Below are 6085 nucleotides of genomic sequence, written 5' to 3' on the forward strand. Positions count from 1 at the left end.
GTAGGGCCTCTCTGCAACCTTCGTAAAATCATTGCTGGGTTGTTTGTAGTGTAGCCATACCATATACTCTTAACCACATTATAAGTCTATCGCGATAGCGTGATAACTTGAGAATGGCCACACAGAACCATATCGTGTTTGGTGTCAAACATGTAGGAATCCTACCCCCAGTCCAGCCAAGGGCATGAGGGCACGATTCCCCCCTGCTAGAGGGGCGATATGGGAAAAGCGGCAGAATTTAGACACCAATTTAAAAGTGCACACGTAGTACAAAATGGCTACTACCTGCCACCCACACGACTCTGGCTGGCTGTTGCTGGGGAAAATCCCAGCCTCGCCAGCTGGACAATAGGGCTCCTGTGGCAGGGAGGTGCTAGCATCTCAAAAGACAGGATATGTGGATTGGAACTGGGTGGGTGCACCATATGTTGCCTTTCAGAGTTGCACGTAGGCAGCTACAGCGCCTACATTCTGCATACACCGCCTGGAACCAGTTCAGAGGCATCCTGCCCATCGCCCAGGTGGGAAACACACAAACGGGAGAGGGTGTAGCCACTCTTTCCCGCCTCACCTCTCATTGGTGGACACTACTCTGGACACTCCCCTAATCTTGGGGATAAAGGTGAATAACGTGGCCCCAGAGCTCACATTAATCTTGGTCTTCACAGACTTGACCTTCGACGAGCTGCTGCCCAGCTGACTGAAGAAATCTCCCTTGGGGTAAAGGAGTTACCCCCCTACTTGGCAGGCACCTGTTACACTGCAAGTAACCCGGTTGGAACTTCGCTGCTCCTACGGACTTCGACAACTTCCAGCAACCTCAAGGTGGGTTTCCTAAGCATCCCAGAGGCCAGTGAGCGTGCACAGCAAGTCTGAGCACCATGGACCTCGTGGGAGCCGAGATTCCCAATACCCCAGGACACCAGCCACCTCTTGCATAGCACACGACCCTGACCAGTGGGGAAGTTGTGCTTTGACCCATTATTGAGCCAACCACCAAGCAGCATTTTTGCCAAAGATCAGCACCCTATCCCCCTCTGGTGGCCCGTGGGCTCCCTTTTACGCACTCCATTTTGCTGCCTTCTGCGGTCCCTTGTCTCTCGACTTGTGGGCCCAAGCGGAGGACAATCTCGACATTTAAGAGTTCCCCTGGTTGCTTCAGGCCTGTTCTACAGTCTCTCCAAAGGAGACCTCTCACAGACCTTGTGGGTTTGCACCAGTAGCTGATTTGTTTATCTTGCGTGGGTTGTGGTTGCCAAGGCTTAGTGGATCCAATCCAGACACTAACACCGCAGCGACCTTCATATGACGTGGGACAGTCGCCCTCCCAAAGCTGGCCTTCCTTGAAGCCTCCCGGAGCCCGTGGCTGCAGATCCAAGCTACATCTCTTTCCACTTGAAGCACCCGACCTTGAAGGGCTCTTTCCTTTGAGCTCCCTGGTCACTGCAAGATCTACAACTTCAATCTTCACGGCATCATCGGCGCTTTTGGCTAACAGCAGTTTTGTACATTTTCCCATTGAAAATCAGCCCGCGACCCGACATCGAAAACGACCTATGCACCCGGCTTCCCTGGGGCAGGTAACAGTGGTACCTCAGTACTCTTGTGGTAGTGGGCTCCTCAAAAGCTTAACTCTAAAGTTTTAACTTTGAACTCCTGCTAGAAGTGACTTTAATCTGTTTAAATCCAACCACGACATTCTCCATAGGCTTTAATAGAGATCCCGATAGCAGCTATTTCCACTGCACACGCCTCCCGTGCGTCCCCTTCCTCATAACCTGGGGTGGATTCTTAAGGGGCCAGCGATCCTAAATGCCCTAGTCATTGTCTGTAGAATTGTCGTGGTTCTTATACCACTTTTTTAATATATGGTTTGGTCCCCCCCTGGGGCCCTGTGATTCCAGTGCTATTTATTGTATCTATCAATGCTTGTTTGAATTGTAACTTTGCCTCAGCCTCATAAAGAGACTTGTGGGATTCTGTTTAGAATAAATACATATATTTTATATATATACCTGTGTGGGCTACTCTTTCATTTGGTCATTCAAGAGGTTATCTATGGTAAAACAATAAGCTTAACACTCCTTCAAGACTTAGCCTGAAGGCTGCTCTCCACAGCTACCACTAGGATAGTTTTTTTTAAAGGTTGTCGACTTAAACCTATCATCAATAAGAGTCGAATTGGACTGGTGCAAGGTGTCCCCTATAACTAGGAGACAGCATATGCCAGGCCATCTTCTCACACTAAGGCTCTCATTACCCCCATGACGTCCTCCTCATTATAGTAATAACGGACTGAGGCTTCCCTGCCTCTGAAGAACCCACCACATTCTTTCTTTATTTCTACACAAAACCTGTAGCATCAGGCTAAAGGACCCTTCATCCCCCTGCTCTTCCTGTAAGTACCAAGCAGATAATTGTGTTGGGAGGGAGGGAGGGGGAGAACTTACTATAATGAGGAGGACTCCTAAGAGTAAGGAAGATTGCCGTAAGTAAAAAAACACAGTACCAATGGTCTGTTAAATTACAGTATGTGTGGAAACTCATATTTACGCACATGGCAGAATTCTGTGTTTTTCTGCAAATATCACACCCCCACAATTTCTCCAGATAAAGTTTGGCACGTCAAACATGTTGAAACTTACCAGGAAAAATGCTAGTACATTTGAAGTGCTACAAAGTTCAGTCCCTAAAGATTTGGAATAACTTCCCTTCCACATAAGATCACTATTCAGCTCATCTCCACGTGGAATACCTTAAATTTTCAGTTGTCTTATAAACTCAAGCCTTCAGTTTCATTAAATCAGTAGGGTTGATAGTCTGTAGTTCAAAAGCTATGTGCCATCCTGCTCCTTGTGCTCTCATGACCACCTGGTAATGTGACCTGAGGAGAAGACATGTGGCACGACTACCCTCTCCATTGTTTTTCAAGACTTTGAATGCTGCTCACTCACAAAGTGCTACACTCTGATGATTGGTATAAATCCAAATGGTACTCCCTTTATAACTGGTGGTTAACAATTATCAAATGTATACCATCACTGAACTCACAACCTCCTAGATGTCTCTCTTTCGGAATTTCAGCCATTTCCTGAAAACAACCCAGACCGGTCAGTCTCAGATGACATTTGCTTCATCTGGGCGGCTGTGAAGTCCTGATCCTGCTTGACCGCTCCTCAACATTTGAAATGGTCTCCCATGAGAGCTTGATGAATTGACTTTCTCACATTGGTATTCAATGCCAGGTCTTAGAATGACTACACTAATTATTGTGTAATAGAATCCAAGCTCTCTCACTTTCAGCATTTCACTTTCCCTTTCTTCCGGTTATACGTGGACTACCTCAGGATTCCTCAATGCACACTTTCCTTTTTAGGTTTCGCCACAGGGCATGTGCTGTCTTTGAGACAGTGGTATTCAGTGCTATTGGCTTTGAACACAGCCAGCGCATTCCATTGGTTCTTTCGTCTGCCTTTACAAATTCCTTTGTTTTCATTGGTGAATAATATACATTTGTCCTGCCTTTTGGCTGCTTTGTTCCGCCCTTCAGACTGGCCCTGCTACAGGGCTCCTTTCACTATTGGCCATATGTTTTTGTTTCGGTGCACTACTTTTTATTTCCGCTCCATCCTCTTTGGTTGCTGGTACGCGGTGCTGCTCTCAGTTCAGCTATCTCCTCGAGCCATTCCCCCAACACAACCTCCCGCCCCTCGAGCCTTGTTTTTTTTTGCAGTTTTCTTTTCTTGCGAAAGGAAAGGTTCTAGTGTGTACTAATCTTTTTAATTTTATTCTTATTAATTGGTTACTGGTCGCGTCTTTGCAGCGTCACTGCTTTGCATGCTAAACACCCGCTCCTGTTTGTGCTTTCATGACGACGTGTCTTTGCAGCGTCACTACTTAACACGCTTAACACCCTCTCCCTCTCCCCGCCTGCGAAAGGGAAGGTTTGAGTGTGTACTAATCTTTTTGTAAACACCCGTCCCTGTTGGTGCTTTCATGACAACGTGTCTTTGCAGCGTCACTACTTAACACGCTTAACACCCTCTCCCCGCTTGCGAAAGGGAAGGTTCGAGTGTGCACTAATCTTTTTGTAATTGTATTATTATGAATTTGTACTGGTCGTGTTTTGTAGCGTCACTGGCGTTTTCATGACGACGTGCCAAGGAAGTTGCTTGCAAAAGGAAAGGTTCAAGTGTGTACTAATTTTTTTTTTTTTTTTAAGACTGTCACAGCATTCTGAAAAAGTTATCTAATATCATTGAAGGTTGGTCCCCTCTCTTCCTATCCTGGTGGGGAAGACTTTCCACCATTAAAATGATGCTCCTCCCCATTGTCAATTTTTATCTTTCAATGCTTCCCATCTCTCTCCCGCTCCTCTTCTTCAGAACCATCAATCGAATATTTGTAACATTTTTATGGAACAATCATAAAGCTAGGATTTCTTTATCCCGGCTTCAACAACCTAAAGATCTAGGAGGAATTAACGTTCCCAATATTCGCAGATACCATTCTGCTTTCACGTTAAAACAGATTTGGCCTTTTCTTTCAGACTCCTCATGCTCTACCTCAACTGCCTGGAGTTCTATCGAACTCGCGCAAATCTCACCTTTTTCATTTCTTACAGCAACTCGTCTGTCTCAGCCTCCAAAACGCTTTATCACCCCCATATTTAAACATTCTAAAGCTCTCGCTCTTTCGCTGTCTCGCTTCTTTACTTTTCATATCGATTCTCATTCCCAGACCCCGATTTGGTATAATAAATTCTTAAAAATCCATAATAGGGCACTATTTTGGAAGGAGCGGATTGATAAAGGCATCATTGCTTAGGATCACTTACTTAAAAATAACTCACCGAGGGACTTCTCAGACATCCACAAATCTTTTTAGGTCTCTAATACACATTCCTCCCAATACCCTTTGTTAAAAAATGCCTTGGCCTCAGCACTTTCTCAAAACATCCTTCAGCCCATTAATGATCCGATCCTCCCCCCTGCACCAGATTTTTCTACTCCTCTTAGAGCTGCTACTATATACAAAATGCTCTCCCTTTCACAGGTCATTAGGGTTAAATCAAAGTTGGAACTCATATGGGAACAAGATTTAGCTCAGGAATTTTCCTATCAAATCTGCAAGCACCACACAGACCTTATATTTTTTCTATAATAGACTCTTCTTCACCCCTTCCGACCTTCATAAATTTAGATTACTTGACTCCAAGAAGTGTTGTTCACAGGCCAATAGTGATTTCCTCCATATGTTTTTTCACTGCCCCTTGGTTAAATCCCTCTGGTCTCATGTATGGTCTAAGCTTAATGGTATTTTAAATACAGACGTACCTTTTGACATTGCACATATCTTTTTAGGTGGCTCTTCTCCTCTTTGGAATGTTTCTTGTAATGTATGAAAGTTTATAGATTTGTTTATAGCTATTTCCTCTCAGATCATCACAACTAATTGGAAGGACACATCAAAAATCTCATATAATGCTTGGTGGAATATGTTATGCCACCATCATAGACTTGATCGTGCATATGCCACCTCCTTACCTTTATTAATCAAAAAGGATCTGTTATGGTTACCACTTACTGATTTTCTTTCTAGGCATGTTACTTGAATACTATATATTGAATGTTTATGATCTGTTGCTCTTTTTCTTCTCCCTCTCCTCTCCTCTTCTCTTCTCTTTTTTTTTTTGTTATTTATTTTTCTTTTTCTTCTCTTTCTTCCTTTCTCTTTTTCCTTTTCCTTCTTTAAAAGAAAATCAGCAAAAGCTTTTTGTAATTGGTATAGCTTCTATATCCCTTTTTGGGACTTATTTTCTGTATTGATGTTCTACTTTGTCTATTATATTCAATAAAGCTTTCAAAACTCGAAGACTGTCACAGCAGCTGCCCACACCCGAAGCAATAAAAGCTGAAGAAACAATGGCCATTGGTACCCTCTATCAGAGTTCCATCTCGGCCAAATGCAGATCTATATACTGTGCATCATACAAGTTAGGGTAGAAGTGTCGCTACTGCCTGAAGACTGTGAAGCCGAATGTGCTGAAGGTGCCAACCAAAAGTGAAAAAGACTGAAAGCCACT

This window comes from Triturus cristatus, chromosome 1_1 (genome assembly GCF_964204655.1).
Source record: "Triturus cristatus chromosome 1_1, aTriCri1.1, whole genome shotgun sequence".
Classification (NCBI taxonomy): Eukaryota; Metazoa; Chordata; class Amphibia; order Caudata; family Salamandridae; genus Triturus; species Triturus cristatus.